General features: G+C 33.2%; 1 protein-coding gene across 1 annotated transcript in view; it reads left to right on the top strand.

Annotated features, from left to right (window-relative positions):
- The first annotated feature begins 3,319 nt into the window (after positions 1-3,319).
- LOC128995794 (uncharacterized) overlaps positions 3,320-19,645 on the top strand; it is a 50,265-nt gene continuing 33,939 nt past the window's right edge. The window contains exon 1 of the mRNA XM_054420813.1: positions 3,320-3,401. The gene's annotated coding sequence lies outside the window, so the exon portion shown is untranslated. The remainder of the gene's footprint in view (positions 3,402-19,645) is intronic.

Below are 19,645 nucleotides of genomic sequence, written 5' to 3'. Positions count from 1 at the left end.
ATAAATTGCTAGTTGGTAAACTCAAGTATTTTTTTACTTAGCTTAGCATTTTCGTTGTTCTTGAGTTTTCTTGAGGGATAAATAATAAGTTTAAACTATTGTATTGTATGTAATATCAAATAAAAATTATTTAAAGTAAACTATTTCTTGTGTGTTTTGATCCATACCGAACTGTCTTTATTTTAATACATTGTGCAATTGCTAAAAAGTTTGATCGAAATTGTTGAGTTAACGGTAAGTGCTGATGATGAATTTTTCAGTAATGACTCACAGTACGAGTACAGAAGTAAATATTATATTCATTACAACTCTTTGTGGACCCAAGTAATTGAAATCCTTGGTGATAATAGAATGTTATCAGGTCTTGAACAAGTAAGTTCCATTGGTGTTTTCCTTTTTTATTGGTATCATACAGACTTATCAGAGGGTTTTCTTATTATTTTTAAACATTATCATAGATTAAACACATCCTTTGTAGATTTGCCATTCTTATGCTGTGTACTTGGGTATTTTTATAATGAACGTTGTAAAATGAAATTATGTGTGCTATATCCAGGACCTAATGGATTACATGAAGGCAATTTTAAGGTAAGTTTTACAGTGTGTTTAATGTTAACAATTTGTTTCTTATTTTTTTTTTTATTAGCAATATGAACTTTATTTTATTATGAATAACATTATTTAACTCATTTCAGGTAACAAAACACAATTCATTTAAGTACAGTAATGAACATGAATCATGAATGAATAAGTACTTCTGCAAGAATACAACAAACTTAACAAGAAGAAGACCATATAAAAAAATGTAACTAAACATGGGAACAAGTAAATAAATATTCAAGAAAGGTTGACATAGTTTTATAATGTTAACAATAGTAAACTACAAAATAATTATCAAGAACCAGTAATAGTAAACAAGAGTAAAAGCAAGAGCAACTTTTTTTCATATAACAGACTATAACAAAAGGTGAAGAGGTTTGCCAAGCGCAGTGAAGTCTAAACACAACTGATGGTACTGTTCTCATGGTTTCTAGAGTGAAGTAAATGTCCAAATCAGTCTTTTTATCTCGTTCTGGATGGCAATCAAACAGTCTGTTAAAAATCTTGTTCAGAAAGATAATGTCAGGGACTGCAATCCTGCTTGCTAAAATGAATCTTAAAGTCAACATTTCAGTATTCTGTATTGTAAATTTGTTAAGAACCTGGAAAGAATCTTTTATACTTCTTACAATTACGGCTTTCTCTGTAGCATTCCTTTTCTGTCTGTCCTACTAAACAGATTTTTTTTTTAATTTAGGTGTCATTTTAAATAAGCTTATAATCAGAAAGGCTTGAAGGTAATTCCCTTCAGTGCCCACCCCCTAACCTTTCAATTATTTTTTGTTAACACTACTCCTCTTTTATTTGTGGACCAATTTTAATGTTTCGTCTCAATTTGTAGTTTTGCAATATGGTTTCTTGAATTTAAAAATTCTTACCCATACCACAAAGGTTGATTTTTTCCCATAAGAATAACACAGAACAATTTTAAAAACAAAAAAAGCTGTTGATAAAAAAAACTCAGTAGCTTTTTTGGGATAAAATATTTATGTTTGTAACTATAGCAGTTACCCGGCACTTGTTGCTGCGCTATTATTTTAAACAGTAATTTGTTCTTTACGATAAATAATAAAAATATCAAACAAAAATAGAATATTTATTTTACTTGCAAGTGGATAAACAATGTTGTTGTTTTTTTTCATTAGGTGTATAATTATATTTTTTTTTATATTTTATATTTTTTTTATTTTATATTTTTTTTATAGGTGTATAATTAAGTTTTTATTTTAGGCTACCTACCACCACGTGATTACACAAAATATAGCTGTCGGTGTGAAAAGCATGCATTTTCTAAATTTAAACCGGCGATAGTCAGGGATTGCTCTTGTGCCTTATAATGGTGATTGCAAAAGCAAGGCGCAAAGGAAATTTTAGTCGAATGAATTCAAAGGTTAATTTGTATAAAATAACAGTTGTTTAAAGATTTAAAATAGTTTTCTTTAATTCTAGTAATTGGCTAATTTTTAAAATCTTTGAACATCTACCATTTTGCGCTCGATCAACCTTTGAAGTGTGGTTTGCGGCATTGTATTCTAATAAAAAAGACCTTTCATTTGATGTGCATATTGACCTATGCTTCCATTTAAGATTTTCTTCCGACTCCTTGTGGGCCGTCCCCCTAAACAGTTATTGGATCACTGAATATGAGTTAAAATAGGGTTTTATGCCTTGTAACTTTGTACCAAGTATTGTAGCTCTATCTACATTATTTTTTAAAATATTTATTTGTCTTTGGACTTAATTACCGGAGTATATATATTAGTGCAAGTCCCATGGATCTACGATTTTTTTTGTTAAAGTTATAGAATTTTGAAGTTTTGTTAAGGAAAAGGGTTATTTTGAGAAAACTATTTTTAAATACTTGTTTTATCAACGCATGTGGTAAAAATCACCTTTTTCCCCCATATGTTATTTCATCATGACACAAAAAGGTAACCTCTTGTTGGGACCACAAAATTTGCGAGATATTTTACTCTTCGTAATCTGAACTTTGTTGTAGCTCTCTAAATTTTCACTTGAGTGCAGGACAATCTATTTTTTTGGACTAAAGACTGTTTATGAAATGAATATTAGAAATGTTACCTCTAGTCGGTATGGAGAAAACATATTGAGTCTTGAGTGACAAAAGGCACTTTTCCTCAGACCGTCCAGAGGCTAACAAAATAATTTATTTTGACCTTTTACATCTTCGATTCCGTATTTTAACCGATACTGCCCAGTTCTATGTTAAATGAGGTATAACAATCGATAAAACACAGAATTTCGATACTTCCTACCATAATTACTTATATCTGCTGTACTGAAAATTTTGCCGACAAGAGGTACCTTTTCGCTTTCCACATCACAAAATATTTTTAATTAGTAGTGTTATTCATCTAATAATTCCCTTTTTATCATTTTTTCTGCAGCTTACTCTTGTATACCATATTAAACCCATCCAAATCCTATTAAACATTTCATAATAATTTTATTTTCTATCGCCAGCCTTTTTTGTGCGTATCCATTTTGTAAAAAGCTCCTCATAATTATATACCTATACTAAGTTTGCAATCTGCGCACGGCTCCCACGTATTTATTTCAATAATTCGTTTTGAATCAGCAATAATTGTTGAATTAGTCAGAAACAGAGCAAAGTTATGCAATTAGTAGTCTCGCTCCCAGCGCGCGCAGACCAGCTGTGCAGCTGAACAGCTGATTGCTGTCCACCTGCACCTGTCGTCTTGAGTTAGTCGTCTGCTAGCCGTCGACCAGCGCTGAGTGTGACTTCTCGCTCCCTGCTGCTACACTCGCGACATGTTGAGGTTAGTTTTGATTGTATTTATGGTTGTAATTTACCTATTGGTTATTTATCTAATCCGTTGATGACTTAGATTTGGTTTAATGATTATCTAATAAGTGGAATCACAAAATTTAGAGTAGACAGTATCTTTAATTGTTGACTAAATTAAATGAATTTGTATTAAATCGGCGTCTCCTTCTAAAATAATCAATATGATGAAAACTATGTTTAGAGCTGCATAATATTTTGGTTGTATTGCAGTATAGCTTAAGTGTTAATAATTGAAGATCATAAAATGCATATAGAGTGTATAAACGTGTAAAAAATGTGTTGAAAAATTACTAATTCTATCAGTATGAAACACCAGTATAGCTTAGTTAAATAATTTAAAATAAATATTACTACCGCATCAACAACCAGGATGGAAACAGATTGCGTAATTGAAAAAAATGGTATTTTATAAATAATTTGTAGGGACCCTAAAATTAATTTTAAAATGAATTAATTTAAATTAGCTAAACTCTACACTGAATAGGCCTATACCTACCTGAACTGAACTATACTAAAACGTATGCTGCTAGAATTCTGTAAAAATAGCTAGGGAAAAGTTCTTTCAATCCAAACTCTGACTATTCATAAAATAATGTAAACAACCCTAAATTTGTAGGTCCCTTTATTCGGCGAAAATGTGAAATTGTAGCTCTAGGCCTCCTATTTTATTTTATTTTTTTTATCTTATAGTGAATACCTTGACAGTGTAAATATTTGTGCACTGTCATGCTGACCTTGCCATTAATTTTCATTTTTGAATCTTTGTCCTTCTTTTAAAAATTCCACAATGTTCCTCAATCAAGGGCGAAAATGATTTTAAAAAATTTGTTTGGTTTAATAAGGTATTTTACAGTGTTTCTTCGTTATTTTAATGAATCTGATTTTACTTGTTTAGTTTTAGGGTTTAGTGACTTTTGCTCCCTGTACATTTTTGTACTAGCAATAGAAATATTCTGATTCTGTCTAAGCATTCATTTATTTATTAAAGCTTGTGTGTTACTATTTAAGAGCGGTTTTATATTATGTGTTTATTTTACTGTGGGAATTGTGTGTGAGCGTGTAACTTTGTGTATTTTTCATTTACTCTAGCCAACAGTAGATTATAATCATTTCCAATTCCAAATTTGTATATTTTCAAGTGCTACGCCTATGACTATTTATGTCAAACCAGTACAAAAAGTAGCAATCTGAATCTTAAACTAGGTTTGCATCACAACAAGGATGGTTTATTTCATTTTTATCGCTTGAAATGTTTATATCATAGGACGGGGATTTAATTTTTTCATCGAATAGATGATAGAGATAAATAAAAATGTATGAAAGAAAAAATTTTCTTTCATACATGTCTAGCCTAGGGATCTCACCACCTCGTCACTAGTTTAAAAACATTCCCTATCAAAAGACACAATTCAGTTCCCTCATCTACTTGCAGTTGTTTGCTCTCTTCCAAGTTTGTAGGGAGGGAGTCTCTGGTATTGCTTATGTCCATTGTTGTTTTTCTCTTTATTTTTCTATACAAAGTACACTTATTGTAAAATGGATTTTCTATCTAATTACAAAATTATCTGTAGTCTCTGGAACTAACGAGGTGTTAAAACACTTTTATTAGCTCGCTTTCTTGTCTGGTACAAATTTTGCAACCAATTTTAAACTAACTTTCCGATGAGCTAGAGACTTGAAACATAGCTCACAAATGGATGACAATGCAATATTATCATTTAATTTTCATATTTCCCTTGGGCTACGCCCGTTGGCTTGTTTTTATTTCTTTCAATTTATTCTTCAGCATCAGTTTTCTTTATATTTACACCAGACGTGATGTCCCCGTTACACAGTCTCACACATGTCTCGGACTGAAATAGAACGTTCGTTATCTTTGACATTAAGATGCTGCGATAGACGTGAGTCAGCACGACTCATTTTTGGCCCCCATCTTTGTTTACCAACACCATCAAAAGTGCCTTGTCAACTCATGCGGCCTTAAAATTCAACTAGTTGACATTGTGTGTAAACTCTCACATTGGCAAACACGCACCTTGGGTTAAAAGAGTCACATATTATTTTTTAAGGTGTGATTTTCATTCTCCTGTCATATGCTTAACACGTTGGGTGCTGATGACGGGAATTCCCGCAATTGCTTAACATTGAAATAAATGCAACTTTTATGTTCAAACATGTCGACCGCACGAATAGTGTTAACATGTATTTTCCTTTGTATCAAAAGGCAATAAATCTTGTGTTGAAAATAATAACGTTGTTTCTAGATCCTGGGGCTTATATTGCCAAAGGTACAACCGTCCCGGGCATAGTTTTACCATAGAATAAATAAATACCAGCCAGGTGTTTATTTATTTATTTTCCGGTGTTTATTTATTCTATAGTTTTACCATAGTCATCTGTTGTCTGTGGTTTTACCATTGTTTATTTATGAGTAGCACAGAAAACGTACTACAGTAGTACGTTTCTGTGATGAGTAGTTGATTGTTTATTGCGGGCTATGGCGATTGCTTTGCTACTTCATAATAGAAAAATTCACTCGAATTTTGAAAATATATTTATTCTATGTTAGGCTTTTGTAATAAACATTTTTTGTGTTAAATTTTTAAGGGGGGAGCACCTTGTAACAGCAAGCCCAAAATACCGACCCTCTTGAATAATTGTTTCACAGTTGTTATACTTATTCTATTGTAGGCTACGACCTCCTTACATTAGGTTTTTTTGTGTCAAATAATTTCATCTAAAGCTCACTAAACAAATAAATAGTTTATTCCCTATATGGGAAATTCACATTGTGATTTTTTGCATCTGTTACTTGTAGTATGTTTGTTGTGATTCTTTTTCGAAACTAATATTATTTATATAAAGTGTACCTCCCCTTAATTTATGCTCATATTTGTCAGCCTTGGATATATTTAAATTACTGGATTTTCGCTTTAGACAGAGTGTGTGCTGCTACCTACTACATCTGAGTCCTGACTTAAACATTTGATTTGTAGACGTTAACTTTATTCAGCAGGCTCTATCCATAATCAATGTTTTCAGTCGCTAGACTCTAAGTAAACATATTTCGACTGTAGTAGTGTAGTAGCGTGTTCCGTGACAGTGGAAGTTTGTCGTAAGAATCATCGACTCGGAAAGTTTGTTATCTTTTCAGAGAACTGATTATGTGACTGACCAGACATCACGCAATGTGAGTGGGAATTGCGTCGATCCTGGACTGTAGAAGGATCTTTAGTCGTCGTTGTAGAACGTCGTGACGATTAGTACAGTATTTGGACATCGTTTGTGGAAAATAGTGTTAAATGTTTCATTACTGCGTAGGATTTGATTTTTTGCACATTATGTGAATGATTAATAATTTCTCCCATGTTTTAATGATATTTGTGTGTCTCTGATAGAAGGATAACTCAATTGAAAATAGCTCGATTTTGAAAAGAATCAGTTCAACCTTATGAATAAACCCCCGTATAAAACGTTTATTCGGACGAGTTCGCCAACCATCAGCATGATCGGACTAAGGGGACGGGATTAATTTGAGGGGGGTTATGAGGTAAAAATTGGGGTTTCCCATATTTTACCCTCAAAACATCAAATTTCTTTCCAAGTCTTAAGTAGTGCTTAAAACCCATGATTTAGCATATTGAGGCGTCATTGGATGATAAAATAGTTATAAAGAAAAGTTCGAAAACCTTTAAATTTAAAACTTTCGTGTTATTATTAAGGAGACTGAGTGAACTGTTTTACTTTGCTTGTTTTTAGATATATTTTTATCAAACTTGGCAATTTTGTTTTATTTTATACCAACTAAGCCATGCACCTTTTACCAAAAACATTTTATTACCCTCCCTGTACTGTAACAGGAAGTACTGGTTTAACCTAAATTTAATGTTATATATAACCTATAGGGAACAAAACTGACCTGTTGAAGGAAATTCTTGTTTAGTTAACTTTCCATTAGGTTCTAGATATCTCTATTGACCGGTGATATTAAGCAACATTCGCTACTTTGAGCCAAACAAAGCGTCTTGCCAACTTCTTTCATGTCTCTCACCTCATTATTTTACTGAGATTGGCAACTGTTTTGTATAGTTTAGCTTAAGTGGGCTTCTAACTTTCATGATGAGATGCCAACAGACGTAGCTTGGTACAGGCAGAAACGTTTGTTGGTATCGTTTGTGTTTTATCTTCCATTGTTATGTAGGCAAATAAAGAAAAGTTTAAAATATGTTAACAACACATGTTTACGATTCGATTAACACCGAAATTTATATTTTATGGTATTCAGATTAGTTATAAAATATTATTAAATAGTTAAAAAAGCAGGTTTCTGCTGTGCTGTGCTGCCAAAAGTGATTTTCCATCACTTGTTCATTTTTCCGTACTATTTGTAATTTTCTCGATTTTAATTGATAATTCTGCATTCATCTACTAAAGAGTTATTTTGACTGCTTGAGTATATCAAAAACATAACACGCGGTATCATACAAAAATGGAGATCAGTATAGTGTAGGAGTTTATTGACCACTGTGTGCTAGAGCCAGTGTTATCAGCTGTATATCACGTGACCTTGTTATCAATTGACGTCCCTTAGTGAGCCGGACACTGTGATTATCTCCACCGCACCTACTGACACTTGGTCCAACAGTGTAGCAATGTAGTGGACATTACAGTACAGTGTAGGAGTTTATTGACCACTGTGTGCTAGAGCCAGTGTTATCAGCTGTATATCACGTGACCTTGTTATCAATTGACGTCCCTTAGTGAGCCGGACACTGTGATTATCTCCACCGCACCTACTGACACTTGGTCCAACAGTGTAGCAATGTAGTGGACATTACAGTACAGTGTAGGAGTTTATTGACCACTGTGTGCTAGAGCCAGTGTTATCAGCTGTATATCACGTGACCTTGTTATCAATTGACGTCCCTTAGTGAGCCGGACACTGTGATTATCTCCACCGCACCTACTGACACTTCGTATAACAACCGAGTAAAACTTCATACTGTTGTACAATATTTGATCAGTTCGTTCTTTGAGTCATGTCATAATAACTTAATGTTTATTTTTGTAGGAAGGATATCATTCTGATGGTAGCCTTTTTATCTTATGCTATTTTTATGTAAAGGCTCATAAATTTAGGAAATATATCCTAATCACGACATAAAAATCTTCGCTTAGTATTTAGTTTATCTTTTCAAACTTAACTGTTGCTCCCAATCTTTGTTTCTATCAACCGAAACAATTCCTGGAAACAATTAATTATTTTTATTCTGTGAAATGATTTGTGGATACAAACGATCATACTAAACGTCTTATGTACCTAACAGGGTCAGGGTTTATCCAAAACCTCTGCGCTGAATAACGATCTTTTGCCAAGACTCGGTTGAATGAATTTCCTGTTGGCTTTGGCATTGTCGTGACAGCGGGAGTCACGCACTTGAGAGGAACAGGAACCTCCCACACTGCCAAACGTTGTATGTACGTGACCTAGTCACAGAACATCAGGGATTTACCATACCTCCGAACAGTATGTGAACACGATCTACAACATCAACTGTCATAGAATATCAGGAACCTCCCACACTGCCAAACATTGTATGTACGTGGCCTAGTCACAGAACATCAGGGATTTACCATACCTCCGAACAGTATGTGTACACGACCTACAGCATCAACTGTCATAGAATATCAGGAACCTCCCACACTGCCAAACATTGTATGTACGTGACCTAGTCATAGAATATCAGGGAGTTACCTTACCTCTAAACATTATACAGGACACGACCTACAGCATCAACTGTCATAGAATATCAGGAACCTCTGATACTAGAAAACATTGTATGTACGTGACCTAGTCACAGAATATCAGGGAGTTACCATACCTCCAAACATTATACAGTACACGACATACAGCATCAACTGTCATAGAATATCAGGAACCTCTGATACTGTACTACAAAATATTGTGTACGCGACCTACATCCACTAAATATCAGAGAATTGTTTTATCTATGCTCCAGCCCAGGATCGTTTTCCACATAGCTTCAAGCTAGGTATGAATGTTGTGGCATTGCCACGATAAAAATCTATCAGTGATTGGCCGGATTTGAACCCGGCACCTCGTGGACTGAAGTCTCATGCTTTACCACTATGTAGACCAGATTAATAATATTCCAATTGAGTGTATGACTTAATTGGTATACTTTTTGGTATTTTAAGCAGTACTCGGTTTCGAATATCCCGTAAACTAGCTGTGCACTAAACTATCTTTCACAAATAATTATTACATTTCCTTCGAAATAGTTAATTAACTTAGATTTTCAATATCGTTCATTCGTGATTAATGTGCAATGGTAGACGATCTTGTAATGTAGATGTGATGTCTGTTGACATGTCAGTGGTATCATGCAGATGCTCACTGTTCACTGCTCAATAGTTGCTAAGTTGATGACCTTGCTCTGCTCAGGACGATTGTATTTCCTGCGACTGTAACTGAGATTCTTGCAGTTCTGGTATGATTATATCCTTTGGTGAGCTGTGACGACAAAAAGTTCAAGGAAACTGAGGTACTTCGCAGAACTGGTTGAAAATAATTGTAGGGAAATTTGGTTTCAGAATTCAAAACACAGTGCTTTTCACTTATTATTAGGCGAGCTCTAATGCAAAATAAGTTATGTTTTTGAGCCAAGAGGCCGAAATGAAAAGATGTAAAAGACACATGACACGATAATACAGTAGTTTACTAACATTCGGTAAAGAACAACAAACAGCAAATATTTTATCAGCTGTTCAACAGAACGCGGAGTCGATGTTAGTATACTGATAACAAGTAGAGTCGTGAACCTTTGTTCTGATAAAACACCGGAAGTCCAATACAGTATCTGAAAGCGTAGAGTTCGTTTTGTTTATTTTTTGTCAATTTTTTCATTTTTATTTTTTTATTTTTGTACCGAGTGTCTTTAGGTGAAATTCTTATTGGATGATGCAATAGTCATAACAGTTGTGTTACCAAGATTTATATTAGTTTTACAAACGTTTCAAAAAGATTTTAGTTGAATATTATGTCTCTTTATTAGTTTGTAGCAAAACTGATAGCTACTTACAAGTCTGGAATCTCAAACACACACTAGAAAAGCACAATAACTTTTACATTACGGTAGCTATTCAGTTGTATTATTCGTAATTTTTTTAATTTTTTAATGAAATAGTCATGTGAAGTGTATATAAATGTAAACTTTGATACATTAACTGAACTGTTGAATAATTCGATTTGTGTTTGTATGACAAAAATGTTGTGTAGCGGAATTATATGTTGAATATGTTTAACGATCTTTGTAGGGCTAGTTTTGTTGAAAATACTATACAGTGTTATACTGTAACTCGTAAAACCATGAAGTTTCTAATTCACAAGAGCTTTATTTGATTGTATTGTATACCTAGAATGCAGGCTTTAAAAATTATTTATTTCCTTTTGAAAGGAAAAAAATACATAAACAGTAAATTTTTTCATAAAACTAGCTCATCTGCAGCATTTTGTATCAATTAACATGTCATTTTATTTAATTTTTTTAACAGCCTACTCAAGAAAATTTCCATTTGAGTTCATGTCAACCGCCAAACTTAGCCGATACAAAATTTAATCGTTTTGACACCACAAACAGTCCGCAGGTTTGCTGTGACAGGGTACATTTGGATTGTTGTATCAAAGAACCTATATATCCAATTCACCTACTGCCTAACATGCAGATACTGTAGTGCATTTGCAAGTCTAGTGTAGTCAACGTGTCTATCGCACCGACCCTGTACAGTATAATCAACAATCAACGTTCTCATCACATTTACATAGTGATTCTGCAGTGCGGTGTGCTGGTGTACACAACCCCTTGTCGACACCGACACGAGCCAAACAAGCTGAGTGAAACGCTTCATAAAAACACGATGTACAACTTTGTGAAATCACGAGATGTAAAGCCTGATACACGTTAAGCTACTAAATAACAGTTTTACTAAAAAAGTTAGCAAAAACAGAAAAAAATTACTTTGAATGAATGAATGAAATGTGTTTATTTCCACATAATATATACAGAAAACAAAACATACATTTTTATACCAAATATACTTACAAAATAAAACTAAGACTAAGAATTAAAAAAAACATTTCTGTATAAATTAATTCAATAGTTTAATAAAATACAGCAGACATAGGCAAGTGCTGACTGTGCATCTGCTGGGTTGCTATTAATATTTATAGTAACCAAGACATCTGGAATTATTGTCTAAAAACGGTTAATAATGGAATGTAAACTGTTGCTTAAAAAATTACTAGTCGGTTACTATACTAAACTAACTACATACCGGTCCAGTTGAGCTAAGTTTTTGTATGAAGACCAACAAATAAAAAGAGCAAAAACGTGTTATGAAAAATGTTTCTTATCGTCACGCTTTTAATTTTTGTTTTGATGTAAAAAACATTGCTATTTAAAATTATATATAAAAATTTGGTTTTGCGTCATTACACAACGTCCTTCCTTACAAAGACTGTTGGCGGAAATTAGTTTTGTAAGAATCCGGACAACTCAGTACCAGTACCGTAGTTCTAGGAATAATGACGTGATGTAATAGAGTAGGTGGAAATTTCCTAGTGGTAATTTTCTTTATTTCCTCCCTGTTTTCGGAAACATTGGATGGGTACAATTAGGTGTGTGGTTATGTTAAGGACTATAATGTTGAGCAATCGATACAAGTTAATGTTTATCTCTTCCAGTTCGAAGAAGTAACAAATGCTTTTACTGAATTGACGCAAGATGTTTTCTCTTGTACGATTCCGCTCGAAGCATTATTGTCTCGGTTTTATATCAGGTATATCGGGATCAATTTTGCTTTTTATTGATAATAGTACTTTAATAGTCATAACAGCAACTAATATGTACGAACCCCATAAGGCTCATTGGCTTAAACAAAATTTTATGTGCACAGACAGAACGATAACTTGGTTGAATTCACTCACTAGTATGAACCAGGTAAACGTAGGGTAAAATAAAATCAACACGTTTCAAAATTCATGTTTTTGGTTTCTAAACTAGGGTTGACAATAGTAGGTCTACTTACGAGGTCAATCCTGTTTCCTTTCTAAAACACTTTATTTGTCCAGTTCAGATAGTTCACATCACTGACACAACATATAACTAGTGCGATTAATAGCTGCTACAGTTTTTAGATTGGGTTTTTATGAGATCGTTGATAGCAGACAGTCCAAGCCGCAGCAAATAGTCAATTAGTTATTAGTTAAACCATACAGGGTGTCCCGGAATACTCTCAGGGCTAGAGATATAGCCCTGTAAATCACTAACAAAATTTTAGAGCATTGTTCCTGAGTAAGAAACACTATCTAAATACCATATTTAAATTGTCCGCAAGTCCTTATTTACTCACACAGCCGCCATTTTTTTCACTTATTAAATGGTTAAACATACGAAATGGAAACTTTGCATAAACATTTATGACAACTAGACAAAGCTACCAACAAGTTATAACAGTTTTTAAAATCCATAAAACAAAATGGTGGCAATTTAAAATATTGTTTCTTAAATAACTTAAAATACGTTGATTTTAAAAACATTTTACAAGAAAAACTTTTTAAGGCAATTTCATTACAAGTTGATCGTCACCGTAATTTTTAAGATTGGACGAGTATAAACTGAGATATGACAACTGAATATGGCTGCTGAGATGTGACCGCTTTCAGCATGCGCTGCAACTATCCTCCAGCGGTCACTTATCACTAAAACTGCCATATCTCAGTTAATATCGTCCAATCTTTAAAAATCCCGACAATTTAAATATGCCATTTAGATATGTTTCTTACCCAGGAACAATGCCCTAAAATATTGGTGGACAGTTCCGGGACACCCTGTAGATTAAAGAGTAGACGGTTACAACCTGTACAATCGTGTACACTATTTTTGATTCGCAGTCTAGGAAACCGCTTATCGATACAGTACTTTGCAAGACAAGTACGCTGCGGCTTGGATATGCACGCAGCGTATTTATTTCGTGGCAAAACATAGCGATAGCGTAAAGCTGCTGGTAAAAAATAGCAATGAAAATATTGGGTAAACGATAAAAAAAACAATCAATAACCAGCAAAACTTAGCTAGAAATATCCATGGTTCCAAAAATATACACTATCGTTTCTACCTCGGCCACGAGTTGCCCCCTTTACACTGTTTACAATGTTTACCCCGGCCTTTGACTGTTGTTTATTCATTTTGACAGATTATACAACCGAGCAAACTTTGCAGGTAAACTGTTTGTCTGAGCAGATCTGCCAGTTTATGAAAAGAACAATAAAACTACATCTTTCGTATAGAGTTGTGTAGTTTGTTTTTGAAACAGATTGCCATCACAACAGAGTGAGAAATGTATTATAATCCTTAATACAAACATACCAAGACTTTCTGTTTGATACTTGAAATATTTAAAAACTAATCACATAAATCCAAAATGACAACCAATTAAAAGCGTCAAATCCATATTCGATGGAGTTCCAAATTAAAAAAATAAATATTTTGGGAATTGAAATAATCTGTGAAAATATCTAACTCATCCTGGTCATAGTAAGAAGAAGATCAAACCCCCCCCCCCCCCAAAGTACAATTTTTAAGTTTAATCATTTTAAATTGAAAAGTCCCTACAGAAACTGCTGATGAAATTAGTGTAAACGTGAGTTTAGTCAAAACTACTTGCTGTCTTTTGTATTTAACTAAGGAATATTCTATTATTACCAAATACTTTAAAGGATCGTCTGCAAGTTAGAACTGTTGTAGGTAACATCTAGAGACGTTGAAGCTTGTATCAAGAGTCTCAGTGAGTTGGCATCTCGCCAGTGTTATTTACAATTCGTGTGTAGCAACCCAAGGGATTGATTTGTGTTTTCAAAGATTCGCCCAATTAGATTTATTATAACTGTCAACATTATCGTTGCAACAATTCCTCATAGTGGAGTTTTTAAATTAGCATACAAGCTATAGTGTGTTAAAAATATTTGTAAATTGCATATATTGTAAAATGTTTATAACAGGTTTAATTATCCCGTCGAGTCGTCGACGGAGGTTCTTCCAAATAATTTTTCAATACATCTACAACTCAGAGCGTTATTCAAATTGTCACAATAATTTACTATTATTTATACTGTACAATAGATTATTTCTTCTTCTTTTACTCTCAAACTGTGATTTTCATGGGTTCGTAGGTGAATATACTTACTGTATCTAAATAGGTTTTAATCGAACTACAACTACAGACAACTACATCAAAAAGACAGCAAAAGCAATAGAGTTCAATGTTTTTATTACAAACGGGATTTCCAGATGAGCACAGGACATTCGATAACATAATTTATGATGAGGAATTCCACAGTCCCCAATGTTTACTAGCTAATATTAAAAAAAATAACTTTAAATAAAAGTTCCCCGCATAAGATTGACGGCTCAAGGTTTATGAAGGAAGTTTTAGATATCTGAGGTGGCGTGCTGCTTGCATCGACCGAGGCTAAATAAGATATGAAGACGATGTTTTGAGGAGTCGGGATTGACCTGGTATTGTGCATCATAATGTGCCTCGAATGGGTCTCGTTTCGGAAGTGACAATCGGTAATTGTCACAAATCTTCTGATGAACACGTGAGATCCTCATCATAAACAGACTTCAGACTCAGCGGTCATCATAGACCTCAGGAAAGAGGAAAATCACAGTGTCCCAAGCAATGTTAACGAATCCATATATAAATCCCAAAGTACCCATGAACTTTTGAGAAAACTAAAAGTCACGCCCTCGTAAACCATATACTTAAAATGTTCGTCATTAACGAGAAACCTTGCGCAAAACTACCAATTATTTCATAAATTGCCCCTTTAGGTCGTAATTCCTTTATAAAGGAAACTTTCCATTATACCTAATGTTAAAAGTACCTCAGCTGTACTTAATTGAATGTTATTCTTTCAATGTATTACCTTATTAAAATCAGGTGTGATTATTTGTTTGTTACTGTAATCTGTTATGTTTATTTCAGTTTTTAACACTAACCTATCTTCGAAAAATTGCAAATATGGAACGCATTAAAATTAAAGTGAGTAAATTTAAATTTATCACGGGTATCACTAGTATCAACTAATTTCATTAGTGGAAATCATTGAAACAGAGATCAATAATGTTTTATCCATACTCTATAGAACAACACGGGTATCCCAAAAGTTCAGGTTACATAAAGCAAGCACAGGTTAGATAAAATAAGCTTGTTATAATTGATTATAGTCAATGATATCACAGACATGGCGGAATCTAGTAATAACCCGTCATTCGTAAATACACAACTTTCAGTGATAACCTCAACACTAACCTATTTGAGGTAAACGGTTTGTTTGGCGTGTAATTAATTTGTTCTACTAATGTCAGTCAAAACACTAACACGCCACTTCGCCAGTCGCCACCGCGTTATAGAAAGTGACGTTATCAAATTACGGATCTGGAATTGGTTTAGCAGAGGCCAGAGGGCTGTGGCAGAAAATATACCATCACATACTGTGGTGTAGGCAGGCTGTTGCAGACAGTCTGACAAATTTGTCGCATTTGATAGTTTTACGTATCTCTTAGAAGTATTAGCTCCAAAAATATGTGCACACACTTTGATACCATATTGTGCTAATAAACTAACCTATATAGATGCGATAAAGTGTGTTTTCGTGTTGTAGTGGCGTGTTGTTAGTTGAAAATAAAGGGTCATACCTTATTGGTACAAAAACGGGAGCTTTGTACTTATCTGTAGTTCTGGGAGGCACTATGTAATGGACATATCAAAATTGCTTATTTTATCAGTTTCTCATCTATTGCTGCGCATGTTACTTTTTGTTTGAAATTCGCAGTTCTCCACGTAAAAATGTTATAGAAATCAATTATAAATTGAGCAAATGCATTTCGATATGGTAAATCTGTAGGAAAAGTTGTTACGCCAAAGAATTTCGAACGTTCACCAAAGCAAGAAGTAGTATTGTGAAATCTGAAACCCTCCGCTCAGGAAGAAATGCGGGGAAAATACGTGATTGGGTATTTTCCAAAATTCCTCGAAAGAATATTATGTAGCCATTTCCACACAGAATAAGCGCCAGAGTAGATATAATACCAGAATATGACCCCACTTTCGGCGTTTTAGAGGCACTTTTAGGGCACTTTTTATAGGGGAAAAATGAGAAAAAAATGGAAGAGCTTTTTTTGGCCACTTTTTTTAAAGACCCAGCTCTCGACCTATACACCCCTATATAAATTTTCTACTTTTGTTAATACTAAAAATCACGTCTGGAAATGGTGAGCTTTTTATGGCCACTTTTTTAAAGACCTGGATCTCGTCCAATACAAGCCTATATAAATGTTCAAACTCCATTAAAATTTCAAATCCACATCCATTCCCATGTATATTTTCAAAATCATGTGAGGTTTGTGCGCGAACTCGGGCACGCTTATGGCTATGTGTAAACTATGCCTGACTCAAATGAATGACTGTGAGTGTAACCTAATGACCCCAATCAAAAAAAATTGTCAACATTCTCTGTCTGTCTGGCGCCAGTCTGTCTGGGGCAGGTTTAGACAATTACCAAATATGTTTGATTGATTGACCTCAATTATTCAATTGTTCAATTTCAGTTTGTTCAATTTCCATTGTTAAGTTCTAAATTAATTTAGACAATTTTGTGGTATATAAGGGGGGCATTCTACGGAATCATCACTAACTCTTCCACCTGGATCTTCTTGTTTTGGTAAGTCTTTGACATCTAAGCTAGACTATTGTAATATGTTGTCGCGTGTCGGGTCATGGGATCAATTGGTGACGTAATTGATGCTTGTACTCATAGGCCTACTCTGTATTTCTTTTAACTTAGGAGTGTAGCTAATTTCCCGAGTCCATTTTTCAAAACTTAGCCGAATTGAGTCACTAAGGAACTTGTAAAAAATGTATATAAGTCTATTTTTAAACACTTAGAGTATTTTGAACAGTCACTAAGGAACTTAAAATGTATATAAGTCTATTTTAAAAAACTTAGCCAAATTCACTCATGACTTTGAGTCAAAAGTTTGCACAAGTTATTATTTAAAAACTTAGCCGAATTATACTCACTATATAATTTTGTCGAGTTCCTTTTAACATAGGTAACATAGTCTTCTCTATAACTAACACTCACTCTGTATATATGTAGACTCAGCATTCTGAATTGCTAAAAAGTATTTTTACTTAAGATTTTGGATTTAGTTTTGATTTAAAAAATTGCAATTGCCAAATTTTATTGTATGAAATTGTTTTGAATATTAAAATTTAAAATTCTGATTTAAATTATTATTTCCCATTAATTGAAATTGTCTAAAATGTAATTTCCATCATATAGAAGATGCTAACTTTGTTTTTTAGTTACATGTCAACTGTGTGCTGCTTCTCTATCCAAAAAAATAACTTATTTTGTTATTACTATTTTTAAGTGAGTCAAAAGTGTGCACAAGAAACTTCATGCACCGGGGGACTTTGAGTTAAAAGTGTGTACAAGTTATTATTTAAAAACTTAGCCAAACTTCATGCACCGGGGGACTTTGAGTCAAAAGTGTGCACAAGTTATTATTTAAAAACTTAGCCGAATTATATTCACTATATAATTTTGTCAAGTCTCCTTTAAAATAGGTAACACTCACTCTGTATATATGTAGACTCAGCAATCTGAATTGCTAAAAAGTATTTTTTATTTAAGTTTTTGGATTTAGTTTTGATTTAGAAAATTACAATTGCTAAATCTTATTGTATGAAATTGTTTTGAATATTAAAATATAAAATTCTAATTCAAATTATTATTTCTCATTAATTGAAATTGTCAAAATGTAATTTCTACTATATAGAAGATTCCAACCTATTTTTTAATTACATATATAAAAATGAAGACTACATGTCAACATTGTTTTGCATCGCTCTCTAAAAAAAGCAACCTGATTCGCCACTACAAGGTAATACATAAAATGAAGGTGAAACTGTGCAAAGTTTGTGATATAATCTGTGATAATAACATGGCTCTAAAATCTCATATATTACAAACTCATAAGACTTGTAATTTCTGTAAAAGAAATGTTGTTGGTCATTTTAAAAGACATGTAAATTCTTGTAACAAATGTCCATATACAATGATTAAATTTGTTGGTGAATCGATTAAAACTGAACTTAAAAGTACTCTTCAGTCTTGTCCTCTACCAATAAAATGGACTTTAGTAAGGAGAATCAAATTTATAAAATATACAATAGATCAAAATGGAAAATTAGTTAATGAGAAAGAATGTATTGCAGATTTTAGAAGCCTTACTACCTTAACCATTGAGAAGAGAGATTTAAAACCTCAAATTGAAAATGCCCTTTTAAAGATTGACGCTTCCATACACAAATATCAAGCCGAAGGCAGTGGATGGATTTATGACCATACTAAATATTGGCAGTTGCACGTTTACAAGTATAAGCCCCTAACTCCAAAGTCATACATTCCCACACCAAAAAGTATTAAATTGACAAAAGCAGTTTTAAATATAAAGAATGTTGATAATAAATGCTTCCTTTGGTCAATTTTAGCAGCTTTACATCCAAGGAATGCTAAACATGCTAATAGAGTCTCTAACTATGCACCCTACGTAGGTAAGTTGAACATGACAAATATAAAATATCCCGTAAAAATATCTGACATAGATCAATTTGAAAGAAAGAATAATATAAGTGTTAATGTATTTGGAGTTGAAGACCAAAAATTTATATATCCATTAAGAAGAACCAAACTGAATAGTAACACTCATATAGATCTATTATTATTACAACAAGGTCGTAAATCACATTACTGTTTAATTCGTGATTTTAATAGGTTAATGCTACGGTCAACAAAAGATAACAGTAAAAAGCATTTTTGCAAGTTTTGTTTACAACATTTTTACACCAAAGATAAATTGGAGTGTCATATAACATATTGTAAAAACTTTGATGTCCAACGAGTGGAAATGTCTAAACAAGATACATTACAATTTAAAAATTATAAATATCAACTTAAAGCCCCATTTGTAATTTATGCTGATTTTGAGTGCTTTATAAACTCTAACAACCATACTCCATCTGGATTTGCATTTGTCGTAGTAAAAGATTCTAAGATTATTT

The sequence above is a fragment of the Macrosteles quadrilineatus genome, unplaced genomic scaffold, assembly GCF_028750875.1.
Source record: "Macrosteles quadrilineatus isolate MER2022 unplaced genomic scaffold, UCM_ALF_1.0 Scaffold_5__1_contigs__length_97177068, whole genome shotgun sequence".
NCBI lineage: Eukaryota > Metazoa > Arthropoda > Insecta > Hemiptera > Cicadellidae > Macrosteles > Macrosteles quadrilineatus.
Note: the sequence above shows the minus strand (reverse complement) of the source record. Positions and strands in the feature narration are given on the sequence as shown.